We start from the raw sequence: 15,470 nt of genomic DNA, 5'->3' as shown, positions 1-15,470 counted from the left end.
TGGTCGCCTCCGGTGTGATGTGTGAGTAGTCTACCCCTGGACTATGGGTCCATAGCAGTAGCTAGATGGTTGTCTTCTCCCCATTGTGCTATCATTATCGGATCTTGTGAGCTGCCTAACATGATCAAGATCATCTATCTGTAATTCTATATGTTGCGTTTGTTGGGATCCGATGAATAGAGAATACTTGTTATGTTGATTATCAAAGTTATGCTATGTGTTGTTTATGATCTTGCATGCTCTCCGTTACTAGTAGATGCTCGCCAAGTAGATGCTTGTAACTCCAAGAGGGAGTACTTATGCTCGATAGTGGGTTCATGCCCGCATTGACACCCGGGACAAAGGATGAAAGTTCTAAGGTTGTGTTGTGCTGTTGCCACTAGGGATAAAACATTATTGCTATGTTCAAGGATGTAGTCACTAGTTACATTACGCACCATACTTAATGCAATTGTCTATTGTTAGCAACTTAATACTGGAGGGGGTTCGGATGATAACCTGAAGGTGGACTTTTTAGGCATAGATGCAGTTGGATGACGGTCTATGTACTTTGTCGTAATGCCTAATTAAATCTCACTATACTCATCATGATATGTATGTGCATGGTCATGCTCTCTTTATTTGTCAATTGCCCAACTGTAATTTGTTCACCCAACATGCTGTTTGTCTTATGGGAGAGACACCTCTAGTGAACTGTGGACCCCGGTCCAATTCTCTTTACTGAAATACAATCTACTGCAATACTTGTTCTACTGTTTTCTGCAAACAATCATCTTCCACACAATACGGTTAACTCTTTGTTACAGCAAGCCGGTGAGATTGACAACCTCACTGTTTCGTTGGGGCAAAGTACTTTGGTTGTGTTGTGCAGGTTCCACGTTGGCGCCGGAATCCCTGGTGTTGCGCCGCACTACATCCCGCCGCCATCAACCTTCAACGTGCTTCTTGGCTCCTCCTGGTTCGATAAACCTTGGTTTCTTTCTGAGGGAAAACTTGCTGCTGTGCGCATCATACCTTCCTCTTGGGGTTGCCCAACGAACGTGTGAAATACACGCCATCAGTATCTCTAGCTGGAATAGGTATGTTCTTGATTGTCTTGCGGGATGTAATTTCCTAGGCACTCCTGCCTTAGAAGCTAGTTGCATTATTGAGAGTCTATTTGGAATACCACCTATTAATGAAGTTAAAACTGAAATCTCTTTTGAAGATGTCATGAAAAAGCTGGAAACCATAGAGCAAAATCTTCCAAGTATTGAGACTAAATTGGGAGAATTACTTAATAGCACTGATAAACTTGATAAATCTCTAGGTGGAGTTAATGAGAGAATTGCCATCTTAGAAGCTTGTGCTATTCATGATAATTAAACCCAAAGGATTAGTGAACTTTAAGAAGCTATGGAAACCTTGGGTTCAACTTTTTCTTCTCTTAAGTTTAAGGAGAAAGCTTATGTGGGTAAGGAGCAAAAGTTCATGTATGTCTCTAAGGTGCCTAAACCAAAAAACCATTATAGGCCTAAAATTGATAAAGCTCTTAACACCACTATAGATAACGGAGCATCTAAGATACCTAATGTGACAAATTATGATGTTGATGCTTCATCTCTTGATAATACTTGATACACACTTTCTGCGCCTAGCTGAAAGGCGTTAAAGAAAAGCGCTTATGGGAGACAACCCATGATTTTACTACAGCACTTTTGTTTTATATTTGAGTCTTGGAAGTTGTTACTACTGTAGAAACCTCTCCTTATCTTTATTTTATTTCATTATTGTGCCAAGTAAAGTCTTTGATAGTAAGGTTCATACTAGATTTGGATTACTGCGCAGAAACAGATTTCTTGCTGTCACGAATTTGAGCAGTAGTCTCTGTAGGTAACTCAGAAAATTCTGCAAATTTACGTGAGTAATCCTCAGATATGTACGCAACGTTCATTCAATTTGAGCATTTTCATTTGAGCAAGTCTGGTGCACCTAAAAAATTCGTCTTTACGTACTGTTCTGTTTTGACAGATTCTGCCTTTTATTTCGCATTGCCTGTTTTGCTATGTTTGATGGATTTATTTATTCCATTAACTTTCAGTAGCTTTGTGCAATGTCCAGGAGTGTTAATAATGATTATGTCACCTCTGAACATGTGAATTTTGATTATGCACTAACCCTCTAATGAGTTGTTTTGAGTTTGGTGTGGAGGAAGTTTTCAAGGATCAAGAGAGGAGGATGATACAATATGATCAAGGAGAGTGAAAGCTCTAAGCTTGGGATGCCTCGGTGGTTCATCCCTGCATATTTCAAGAAGACTCAAGCATCTAAGCTTGGGGATGCCCAAGGCATCCCCTTCTTCATCGACAACATTATCAGGTTCCTCTAGTGAAACTATATTTTTATTCCATCACATCTTATGTGCTTTACTTGGAGCGTCTGTATATTTTTGTTTTAGTTTTGTTTGAATAAAGTTGGATCCTAGCATTCATTGTGTGGGAGAGAGACACGCTCCGCTGTTGCATATGGACAAATATGTCTTTAGGCTTTACTCATAATGTTCATGGCGAAGGTTGTATCTGCTTCGTTAAATTGTTATATGGTTGGAAACGGGAAATGCTACATGTGGTAAATGGTATAATATCTTGAATAATGTGATACTTGGCAATTGTTGTGCTCATAAGGATCATGTTTAAGCTCTTGCATCATATACTTTGCACTTATTAGTGAAGAAATACATAGAGCTTGCTAAAATTTGGTTTGCATGATTGGTCTCTCTAAGGTCTAGATATTTTCTAGTAAGGGTCGAACAACAAGGAAGACGGTGTAGAGTCTTATAATGCTTGCAATATGTCTTTTATGTGAGTTTTGATGTACCGGTTCATACTTGTGTTTGTTTCAAATAGCCTTGCTAACCTAAGCCTTGTATTGAGAGGGATTACTTCTCGTGCATCCAAATCCTTGAGCCAAACACTATGCCACTTGTGTCCACCATACCTACCTACTACATGGTATTCCTCCGCCATTCCAAAGTAAATTGCTTGAGTGCTACCTTTAAATTTCTATCCTTCATCTTTGCAATATATAGCTCATGGGACAAATAGCCTAAAAACTATTGTGGTATTGAATATGTGCTTATGTATCTTATTTCTTATTAAGTTGCTTGTTGAGCGATAACCATGTTCCTGGGGACGACATCAACTACCCTTTGTTGAATATCATGTGAGTTGCTATGCATGTTCGTCTTGTCTGAAGTAAGGGTGATTTATCATGAGTTGAATGGTTTGAGTATGCATATTGTTAGAGAAGAGCATTGGGCCGCTAACTAAAGCCATGATCCATGGTGGAAGTTTCAGTTTTGGACAACTATCCTCAATCTCTTATGAGAATATTATTTGTTGTTGAATGCTTATGCATTAAAGAGGAGTCCATTATCTGTTGTCTATGTTGTCCCGGTATGGATGTCTAAGTTGAGAATAATCAAAAGCGAGAAATCCAATGCGACCTTTCTCCTTAGACCTTTGTACAGGCGGCATAGAGGTACCCCTTTGTGATACTTGGTTAAAACATATGTATTGCGATCATAATCCATGTAAATCCAAGCTAATTAGGACAAGGTGCGGGCACTATTGGTAATCTATGTATGAGGCTTGCAACTTGTAGGATATAATTTACATAATGCATATGCTTTATTACTACCGTTGACAAAATTGTTTCTTGTTTTCAAAATAAAAGCTCTAGCACAAATATAGCAATCAATGCTTCCCTCTGCGAAGGGCCATTCTTTTACTTTTATGTTGAGTCAGTCTACCCACTTCTTTCTGTCTTAGAAGCAAACACTTGTGTTAACTGTGCATTTATTCTTACATACTTGCTTATTGCACTTATTATATTACTTTATGTTGACAATATCCATGAGGTATACATGTTACAAGTTGAAAGCAACCGCTGAAACTTAATCTTCCTTTGTGTTGCTTCAATGCCTTTACTTTGAATTTATTGCTTTATGAGTTAACTCTTATGCAAGACTTATTGATGCTTGTCTTGAAAGTACTATTCATGAAAAGTCTTTGCTATATGATTCAATTGTTTACTCATTGTCTTTACCATTGCTTCGAATCGCTGCATTCATTACATGTGCTTACAATAGTATTGATCAAGATTATGATGGCATGTCACTTTAGATATTATCTTTGTTTTCGTTTACCTACTCGGGACGAGTAGGAACTTTATTGATGATACTCACATGTTTTATACATACTTTATGTCATATTTATGCATTTTCCGGCACTAACCTATTAACGAGATGCCGAAGAGCCAGTTGTTGTTTTCTGTTGTTTTTGGTTTCAGAAATCCTAGTAAGGAAATATTCTCGGAATTGGACGAAATCAACGCCCAGGGGCTTATTTTTCCACGAAGCTTCCAGAACGCCGAAAGGGAAACAAAGTGGGGCGACGAGGCGCCCACACAACAGGGCGGCGCGGCCAAGGCTTGGGCCGCGCGGCCCTAGCGTGTGGGACCCTCGTGGCGCCTCCTGACCTACCCTTCCGCCTACATAAGCCTTCGTCGATAATAACTCCAGTACCGAGAGCCACGATACGAAAAACCTTCCAGAGACGCCACCACCGCCAATCTTATCTCAGGGGATTCAGGAGATCGCCTCCGGCACCCTGCCGGAGAGGGGAATCATCTCCCGGAGGACTCTTCACCGCCATGGTCGCCTCCGGAGTGATGTGTGAGTAGTTCACCCCTGGACTATGGGTCCATAGCAGTAGCTAGATGGTCGTCTTCTCCTAATTGTGCTATCATTGTTGGATCTTGTGAGCTACATAACATGATCAAGATCATCTATTTGTAATGCTACATGTTGCGTTTGTTGGGATCCGATGAATAATGAATGCTATGTTATGTTGATTATCAATCTATCATCTATGTGTTGTTTATGATCTTGCATGCTCTCCATTATTAGTAGAGGCTCTGGCCAAGTCGTTACTTGTAACTCCAAGAGGGAGTATTTATGCTCGATAGTGGGTTCATGCCTCCATTAAATCTGGGACAGTGACAGAAAGTTCTAAGGTTGTGGATGTGTTGTTGCCACTAGGGATAAAACATCAATGCTATGTCTAAGGATGTATGTGTTGATTACATTACGCACCATACTTAATGCAATTGTCTATTGTTTGCAACTTAATACTGGAAGGGGTTCGGATGATAACCTGAAGGTGGACTTTTTAGGCATAGATGCATGCTGGATAGCGGTCTATGTACTTTGTCGTAATTCCCAATTGAATTTCACACTACTCATCATAACATGTATGTGCATTGTCATGCCCTCTTTATTTGTCAATTGCCCAACTGTAATTTGTTCACCCAACATGCTATTTATCTTAAGGGAGAGACACCACTAGTGAACTGTGGACCCCGGTCCATTCTTTTACATCGAATACAATCTACTGCAATACTCGTTCTACTGTTCTCTGCAAACATCATCATCCACACTATACATCTAATCCTTTGTTACAACAAGCCGGTGAGATTGACAACCTCACTGTTAAGTTGGGGCAAAGTATCTTGGTTGTGTTGTGCAGGTTCCACGTTGGCGCCGGAATCCCTGGTGTTGCGCCGCACTACACTTCGCCGCCATCAACCTTCAACGTGCTTCTTGGCTCCTACTGGTTCGATAACCTTGGTTTCTTACTGAGGGAAAAAGTTGCCGCTGTACGCATCATACCTTCCTCTTGGGGTTCCCAACGGACGTGTGCTTTACCGTCATAAGCAGCAGCATGTTCCCCGGCCAATGGCCGACGCAAGGTACAAGCAGTTCCCCGTCGTCTTTCTCCCCTTCGATGTACTCGCCGTCGCCGCCTGCCATGTTCCAAGAGGGTTCCTACGTCCAACCATCCAGGTTCACGCTGTCGCCGCCCGAGCTCGACGTCGGCAGCGGCGGCCAGTTCGAGGGCACCTCGCCGGCCCTACGATGAGGGCCGCTCCCGTTCGGTGCGATGGCGGCGCCGAACGACGAGGAGATCCACGAGATGATCACCTCCGGCTCCATGGCCGCCGCTGCGAGCTCGGGGTTCTTCATGGCCGCCGCTGCGAGCCCGGGGTTCTTCACGCAAGAGGAGGCGAGGGCGACGGCAGCTGTTGCGGCGCGCAACGAGTATGGGGAGGATGTGGCCGACGGAAGCCAAGCCGTCGAAGAAGAAGACGAAGAAGAAGAACAGCCAACTCAAGCCGCCGCCAACCTGTCGAAGGGGAAGAAGAAGAGGAAGAAGGACTCGCCGCCTGCCGAACCGCGTATCAAATGGACGCCGAAGGAAGAGGAGTGCCTCGCCGAAGCTTGGATGACCGTGTCCATGAATGGCATAACCGGGGCCAATCAGTCGTTCGACACATATTGGCTTCGAGTGAAGCAGGCGTTCGACGAACGCAAACTCGTCGATCCCTACTTCAACAAGACGAACATGAACATGAACCGGGGAGACAAGGCAATGGCCACCCATTGGGGGATCATGCAGAAGGCGTGCAGCAAATGGCACGGCATACAGGAGGAGGTCGAAGAACGGCCGATCAGCGGCCACGACTTGGAGCAAAAGGTATGCTCCGTCGACCCTGCATCACCGAGGTTAGCTGTCCACCGTGTACATCATCGTGAGCTGACCCGTATCGCCGTACTCTTTTTCCCCAGCTGCGCCGTGCTTTGGACATGTACATGGACGACACCGGCATGCAGTTCAAGTTCCTGAACGTCTACGCCCGCCTCGAGAACTGTGAGAAGTGGAAGGAAACCCGCAAGACCCTCTCGAAGAGCAAGACCGAGCAGTACAACCCCGACGCTCCGGCGGCTGGCTCGGCGGAAGGGCGCCCTGAACTCGGCCAGAAGAAGCTCAAAGAGCTCAAAAAACGGGCAATCCCGCCGACAGGATGCAGGCGTCGATCGACAAGTGCTGGGCCGACTTGAGGACGCGTGCCGACGGGAGGAACAACAAGTTCGACGGCAGGTGGCGGGAGATGCTCGCCAACCAAGGCGTCCGGATCGCCCTGCTGAAGACGACGACGGCGGCGAAGAAGAGGAACACAGACTTGGCGTCTCGATGGCGGCGGCAACATGGAACTGATGGACGAGGAGACGAGGAATTGGTACCAGGGCCACCGCAGCGACATCCTCCGAGCCACTCCGGCCAGTCCTTCGTCGTCTCCGCCGGCTCCTACCTCGTCTTCCTCACCGTCTACCTCGTCGACTGCCGCTGCTTCGATGTCGACTGCCGCTACTTCGTCGTCGACTGCCGCAGCCGCTTCGACCACGGCGTGTGAGGAAACTGGTCCGTCAGACACCGCCGTGCCGGCCGGGACTGCCGATGAGTCTGTTTCCGTGTAATTTCCCTACTATCGTCGATCTGTGGCTGATCCTTTTGCTCCTTTTGCCTATCAACTGGCCGTACTTGTAACACGGGACGACGGTTTGTTTGAATTTAAACTATGTCCGCCGAACTCCGGGTGGACAACTGGAAATACGGTACTCCCCACGACTTTATTTCGTCCAATCCGGCGGTTGTTTCGTCCATATTTCGCCGTGGGGAGCGCCAACGAGGGGAGATGCTCTTAGATATCTTCCAAACATGATATTGCTGATGCGGCCACGTTCCAACTTGTAATCCCGAAAATCAGCACTCTAGACCTTTTGATCCTGGTGTAAGTTGGCGTTTAGACAGTTCCCAAACAAGGAATTGCTGATGTCGCCACGGTCTTCACTTCTATCTCACACAGACATATCAATGGCCCACATGTCATATGTGTCGTTAGAGGACTCTATGATGCCACGGCCGCTCGATATGATGCCACACCAGCAACACATGTCGCCGAGCGCTAGCTCCCTCTCGTGTTCCTCGGCACCCACGACGACCCAATGTGCGTGGATGCATCTCCCTCCCCATGACCCAGAGCTTGCCGGGGTATGCTCCTTTCCTGAGCCACTGACGTTCAATCCTCTTCGTACTATGTCTGGGAACTCTGAATTCCTTTGTCAACAGACGGGAGAGCCGTTGTGAGCTGTCTTTAGTTCTTGCAGCACGCTGAGATTTGTTCTTTGTGGTTGTCCAAATGAACTGACACTTCATTCTGTTGGTACACGCAGCAATAGGACTCTACTTTTGATCAAGATCAAGCTCCTTGTGCGCACAAATTTTGATAGAGAAGACAACGAGAATTGCAAGGTGAATTGAGGTGTTGTCGTACCAGCTGGTATGGTCTTATTTTCTAAACCAGTAAAACTGAACTGTTATATATGCATTAGGTCTGAATTCTCTTCATCAAGCTAAGTGAAACAACCATGTTTTCTCCAGATTTACTTTTCGGTTGCCTAGCGGATTTTGTTTCTCTCTTTCTGCCTGTTCAAATAAGTTAAAAAAGTAGCAAAACTAAAAACAAAATATAGACACCATAACCCTTTATCACACCGACAAATTACGGCAATTAGAAGATGTATAGACATTGAAACAAAAGATAGCCTTCAACACATTCATTACACTTGCACAGAGCAGTACAAATACATAAAAGAAACTTCTAGCCATGGCACCACATAGAATCAGCTGGCAATAGCAAAAAACATAATGATATGATCTATGCTAAATGAGTTGCATACATATTTGCAGCAGCTGCGGATCGTGGTTTGAGCACTCAACAATTGATGCTGCTATATGCAGACACCTATGCTAAGTGAGTTGCTTCCATATTTGCAGAAGCTGCGGATGGTAGTTTGAGCCCTCAACACTTGCCGCTGCTATATGCACACACCTAGAGCTCAGCTCCCTGACTTAGTACTGCCCTGTACAAACTTTCAGCGTTAGATTCCTAGTTGTAGACCTGCTCCTGCACTAAAATTTAGACAATCGTCCTCTACTTATTCATACTAATAAAGAATAGTATAGCGAGCAATTTATAAAACTTACCACAAAAGGGTCAAGGTAGAAGGCACGACATCTAGGAACGCATCAGCATATACAATCACATCAAGAAGCGGACACTTGCATCTGCCATCTGAACATAGCTGAGTTGTGTGACAGTTAAATGCTACTCCCTCCATCCATTTTAAAATATAAATCCTATATTTGACAATCTTTTAGAATATGACACTTGCATGTAGAAATGACCGACTCTTCTCTCTTTTTTACTAATTTATTTATTTCCATTATTTATGACTAAACATACATCATCACTGTTCTCTCTCTCTCATATTCTCAAGATAATAGTATCATTGGATACCATGGTCACTTCCTTCTAATATCCTTATTTCGTGAAATAGACTAAAACATGCATTACAAAATAGAACGGATGGACCATCAGGATTGCCACTCCTTCATTGATGTTCCCACTATTAGCCAATTAATCATTTCCCAAAGGATGAAGGGAACAAAAGCACTTGAACTTCCACCCGAGCACTTGAACAGTCCAATATTTATTATTTCAAGCTAGCAATGTTATACTCTACTCGATGCATCATAAATTAGTGTAACCTTCTAATCCATATAAATATGAGTTACCAATAACAGTCCAACTATTGCAATGTCTTTCTATGTAGCATTGACATTTATGTAACAAAATTCCGCAGAAGTCAAGTCAATAAGGATTTATTCATCTAACAATATAGTAATGTATGATTATGTCCCCTAGAAAAAAGGTGAAATTGTGAAGTTCAATGTTCTATAAATCTTTCCATGATAGCAAGAATGACATCCTGCTCAGAGATGGCAATAACAACTCATCGGTTTATTTTAATTATAAATTCCAAGGTTGCTTCAAAAATCTGAAAATAACACCTGATGTCCTGATCCATCCCCATGATGTTTTTTAGCTTGCACAAGTTGTTGTATTCGAACAAAAAATCTTGCATGCAAGAACAAAGACAAATTATTGTGTTCAAAACTGAGAAACCATAAATCGTGCAACAGATAGGAAGTCCATCAAGCTTCCTCAGCTGAGTGAACTGTAGGTGCTTTGGCATGTACTCATGTACTCATCAGAACGAAAATATGAGAAACGTTTTTTGCATGTTCTTTGTCTAAAAAAATGATAGAACCGCTTAGCCATCACGACACTAAAACATATTCCAGAGCTGAAATTAAAGCCATGACATCACTAACCTTGGTTTAGAGAAACCCAACATCGATCTGCATCTTAAACTTTAGAAGCCATCTACAACTTCCTTGATTTAAAGAAATCCACCGTAACTGGACAATCATCCATTGTGTAGTGTTCCTGCGGCTCCACCTGAACTGAAAAGATAGATGTTTGCATATTAATTCTTCCCTATCGATAACCTGAGTGGGTTTGCTTTAACTGCAATCCTAATTAAAAAAGAACAGTGATTAGAGCCCTAGTAACCTGAGCTAGCTACCTACACAAATAGAAAATGAAATCACCGCTGTTAAATTCTGCAGAGGAATATGAGTTAAAATAATGCACCCATGTGAACTAAAACTCTATATACCAACTAATATGCAAACTATCACCAAATTACAACCGTGAAAATAATAAATTTAAGATTACAGTGGTTTGGGACTATGCACCCAAACCAAAGTGGACAGTGGACTGAGAACACATGTAGGACACGGAAACTACCAGTAGACCGCTAAAATAGTAAAGAGGACGCTGCATCTCATACCTGGGACACAAAAAGAGATGAAGTGGCCAATGCTTCTAGGAAGCGGTAGCGAGTTGTCCTGCAATTGCAATCCCACGGACTGATCTCCTGAAGCAATGCCACGTAAGTGAACATATCAGACTTGATAGAGATTCTTCAGTTCATATTTCAATACAAATAGAAGTACTAATTTTTTCCTATGGTTCCTTATTCGTATACCTGCAATCTATAGGGTATAGATTATCAATGCTCATCCTTAAGCACAATATGAAATTTGCAAGAAAGATATAAACTAACCCACAAAGAATGAACTCCATGTGTATCTCCCACAACCAAGCAAACAATCTGGACAATACCTAGCCATCTCAAGATCGTGACCCTTCTCATTTTCAAATACTAAGGTGTGACGGCATCACCGCAACAGATCATACCATACAGAATATGTATTTACCTTCTTCAACATTGCAACCAGTTGGATAGAACTAACAGAAGTGAACACCTACATTATATTTTACACTATGAAGATTTCACACATCTTGTTGTATGTCTCCAACGCCAACACCTCTAGCTGCCAATTCAGCTGTTAAAGCTTCCTTTGCAGCTTGTTCATGTAGAAGAAAACAATAGACGGTTAGAATAAGAAATGCCTCATGTTGCAAAAGATAACAATAATGAAGTATGTTGCTACCATACATGAAATTATAGGCAATATTTACAACAAGTGCAGTTAAACCTAAAATGTACTGAGTGGAAACATTATTTTAAAAGGTTAACAAACATCAAATACATCACATAAAATAATTAAAAGCAACTCGGGATGACAATCTGCAGGTGGATACACCGATGCAAAGATAAATATTTATCATGTAAAAAGACAACAACGAACAAGAACACTTGTTAATAAAGAATTAGGATGTACCTTTCCAAGAGAAACCACTAATAGAAAAACCTCTGCCAAGCATATAGACACTGCTATGGTCAGTGTGTGTAGCTTTGCCTTTCGGCTTTGCCACCAGACATGACCGAGCCGAGAAATTGTTCTAGTAACAAACTGCAATACAGAGATGTTAGCATATAGATAGGAAGAACTCATAGAGCTCGTAAGTGAAGAAAGAAAAATATATTTGTGAAACTAAAATTAGGCTGCTCATTTACCTGTAGGAATATCCGTAGCTTTGAAGGGTCATATCTGAACATAAGCATTCATTGTAATTCGTTTTATGCCCCTGAAAAAGAAAAATATGACAAAAAGTTTCTCAGAGGGGAATTCCATAAACTGGAGAATAATGCAAAACTGGTACAAAATAGCAACTGTGATTCTTGAATCTTAAAGATTGAATTATCGGACTATAATAAATGCTGTTGACCAAACTGAAACTTTCATATAGCTTCGCTCTCATCTACTGTCTATACCCTGACCATACTAAATTACCTGACCATACTATAATACGAACTTCAGAAATATAAGTTCAAGCATTGTTAGAAGGCCTTGATGCAAACATCGCCAAGAATAGAGAGAACAGGTCGGGTATAGACACTATATTTCTGAAACCATATATGTGCATGTCGGCAGGTGAGAAGGCCTCCGCGGTTCATTCATTGGAGTTAGAGCATACATTTATAACGGGTAGTTCATGAGTCTATCATTTATCTATGTGCATCAGCCATATCCAGTACAAAACATATTAGACAGTAAACAATATTAAATTATATTCAAGGCAAATTATCTCATTGGAAGGAAAATTTCTGGGAAAATCCTTTATATTAATAAATAAATAATTTTCTTGCTTTAAATCATTTATGAATAGGTAATAAACAAAGATTTTGCAGAGAAACAGATAAAACCTATAGAATCACTAGATTAGTCATACACCTTTGATTGGTGCATCAACCTGTCAACTACCGCTAAATGAATTTGGCAAAGAATCAGTCCATTTGAACCTACCAGCCAAATAATAAATAAACCTTTAGACCATTCAATAATTTTTTCCCTTCAAAGTTCATCGAAGAAAACATATATAACTTTCTGCCCACAATAGAGATGATATGACAAGAAAGAATTTATCAAACATGAAGGAAGAGAGCACTCACTTATGCACGAGCAGACCAACTTCATTCCCTAAAATATTTCAATTTATAGCAAATGAAATATTAGTTTTCAATGGCATATCACACAGTATACCACAACATTTGCACTGGTGAAAAGAATGAAGATTTTATACGTGATTATTGCCGCCGAGTGAACTCTGGTGCAGCTTAGCGGTGGCTCGAGCTCCTTCTCCGCATCAGCGTTAGGTGAGTTGTCTTTGTCGCCATCACTCAACATTTACAGCAGCAATCCAAATTGTGACAAAGAAACCTGCAGATCAATCCTTAAATTATTCAGCATTCAAATTTAACTACACCAAGGAGAGAATTTCCATGGACAGCGTATTTAGAAACACAACTTCCACATACTCACAGAATGAAACAGGTACAGAGCAGGAGGTTGTTTGAAGTTCAAAGTACAGAGAAATCAATAGTAGAAGCCCTTCATTGCTTGAAGTATAACCAGTTTTTGAAAAAATAGAGCAGCAACTTGTTTTCAATGCTGCAGCTAAACCGCTGAACCAAATTGGGTGAATGACCACTCAAAACGGTTGCAGGAACAAGACCTACAAAACCCTCCAACTAAGTTTCGTCTGTTTCGGCTAAATGGGTACTCAAAAATGACAATCTTTGAACTGTATGTCCAGAAACAGAAATATAGAAACATGTTTGCTCTATTTTCCAATTGATCTTGCTAATCTCCTGCCATAAGAAGCTAGGAACCACCATTTGCAGAACCTAAGAGAATCCTGCAGGGTGGGGAAAATTACCTTTGAAGCTGAATCAAGAAGAATCGGATCGGAAAGGTGGGGATCTTCTCTTCTTCCATCTTTTGATGTTTCTCCTGTTTGCAAAAACAGAGCAGTAACTTGTTTTCAACGATGCAACTAAATCGCTGAACCAAATTGGGTGAATGGCCACTCAAAACGATAGCAGGAATGAGACCTATAAAACACTCCAAATAAGGTTCCTCTGATTCGGCCAAATGGGTACTCGAAATGACAATCTCTGAACATGTATGTCTAGAAACGGAAATATAGAAACATGTTTGATCTATTTTCTAATTGTTCTTGCTAATCCCCTGCCATAAGAAGCTAGGAACCACCATTTGCAGAACCTAAGAGGATCATGAAGGGTGGGGAAAATTACCTTTGGATCTGGATAAGGAAGAATCAGATAGGAAAGGTGGGGATCTTCTCTTCTTCCATCTTTTGCTCCTCCTCACTCTGTTCTTGCCACCTCTTCTTCTTCCTCCAATACCTAGATGAGAAACCCTTCTTATTGTGGAAAAGGATAAGATTTGCCAGGGAGCAAAGGGAGAGAGGGCAGTAGGTGCTTCTCCATGTTGATCTCTGCCTCCTCAACCATGCCACCCTAGTTCCCTTCACCTCTCGCTGCTCCAGATATGGAGGAAACCAGAAAATGTAGTGGCTCTTGAGGGAATTGGGGGGAGAGAAACGTGGGGATTGGAGGAGAGAAAGGGCGCGGCGATCGGGATTGGTTGAGTGTGGCGAGGCATCTAGGGTTTCACTTGGGGTGTCCCTTTTATATGGTGAAGTGAAAAAAATTGAATGACTAAGATGCACAGATAGACAGATCCGACGGCTCAGAACCTCTAATCGCTGTGAGACCCCCTATGGGGGCATCAATTATACCTTTAGATGGGCCTGGCCCATTAGTTCAGTTGTTTCAAAATTTTCAAAATTTGAATTTTTTTTAGATTTGAAATTTGCTCAGAATTGAAATTTTCGCATATTCGAAAATTGCTTATATTTCAAATTTGCCCAGATTCGAAATTTGCTTAGATTTAAAAATTGCCCAGATTCAAAATTTACTCAGATTTGAAATTTTCTCAGCTTAAAAATTTGCTTACTTTGAAAATTTGTTTGAATTTGAAATTTGCTTAACTTTAAATTTGCTCGACTTTAAAGTTTGTTAAAAAAAGGAAAAACAGAAAAAAAATCAATAAAATCGAGGAAAATCGAAAGAAAACCGAAACCCAAGAAAAACCAGAAAAAAACTCGTCAAAAGCCGGAAAAACCGAGGCCTACTGCTCCCTACATGTTGATGGGCCGCGGTCCAAACTCACCACCACGCGGGCAATGGTTTGTACCCATCCCCGCGTGTGATGAATAGGATTCCGCTTTTTGGCGGGACCAAGCCAGGTCTGGGCCTAGTTTTTTGCGTCTTGGGCTTTCTTTGGCCCGGTTCAAAGTACGGGCTGGCCCGAAGGATGCAGAGTATAATTTCAGCACACATGTGCTACACTCACTAACTGCTTTGCGTGACTTCTGTCCCTTTGGACCACACAAGGAGGAACATTCCATTTGGTAGTAGAACCGTGTTGTCACGTACGAATCCATTGTATCCCCAATATTCAATACCCGGCCTGACACCTAGGTCCACCTCATTAATCCCCCCCCCCTCCCCGTTGCCGGTCGCAGAGGTCGCCGGCAGTGTGTGGATCGTGAGCGCCATTTTCTTGTTTCGCCTGTTTGGCTTCTCCATGGTTGTCAAGGCAGATGTGTTGTAGGAGCTCTTTGACGAGGCGGTTCCTCGGCAATGCCCACCATGAGGGGCTTGGGTTTTAGAGAAAGGCGACGACGGAAGTTCCGGGAGCGAGGCGGTACACGATGAAGGAGATATGCCCTAGAGGCAATAATAAAGTGGTTATTATTTATATCTTTATGTTTATGATAAATGTTTATATATCATGTTATAATTGTATTAACCGAAACATTAGTACATGTGTGATATGTAGACA

At 42.1% G+C, this 15,470-nt stretch overlaps 1 long non-coding RNA gene across 1 annotated transcript; it reads right to left on the bottom strand.

The window, feature by feature from the left end:
• Window positions 1-8,442: 8,442 nt before the first annotated feature.
• LOC127295615 (uncharacterized) lies at window positions 8,443-10,316 on the bottom strand. The gene is made up of 2 exons (XR_007847951.1): window positions 8,928-10,316; window positions 8,443-8,803 (listed from the first exon to the last, which is right to left on the bottom strand). It is a non-coding gene; the product is annotated as an uncharacterized lncRNA (long non-coding RNA).
• Between the last annotated feature and the right edge of the window lie 5,154 nt (window positions 10,317-15,470).

The sequence above is a fragment of the Lolium perenne genome, chromosome 4, assembly GCF_019359855.2.
Source record: "Lolium perenne isolate Kyuss_39 chromosome 4, Kyuss_2.0, whole genome shotgun sequence".
NCBI classification, from domain to species: Eukaryota; Viridiplantae; Streptophyta; class Magnoliopsida; order Poales; family Poaceae; genus Lolium; species Lolium perenne.
Note: the sequence above shows the minus strand (reverse complement) of the source record. Positions and strands in the feature narration are given on the sequence as shown.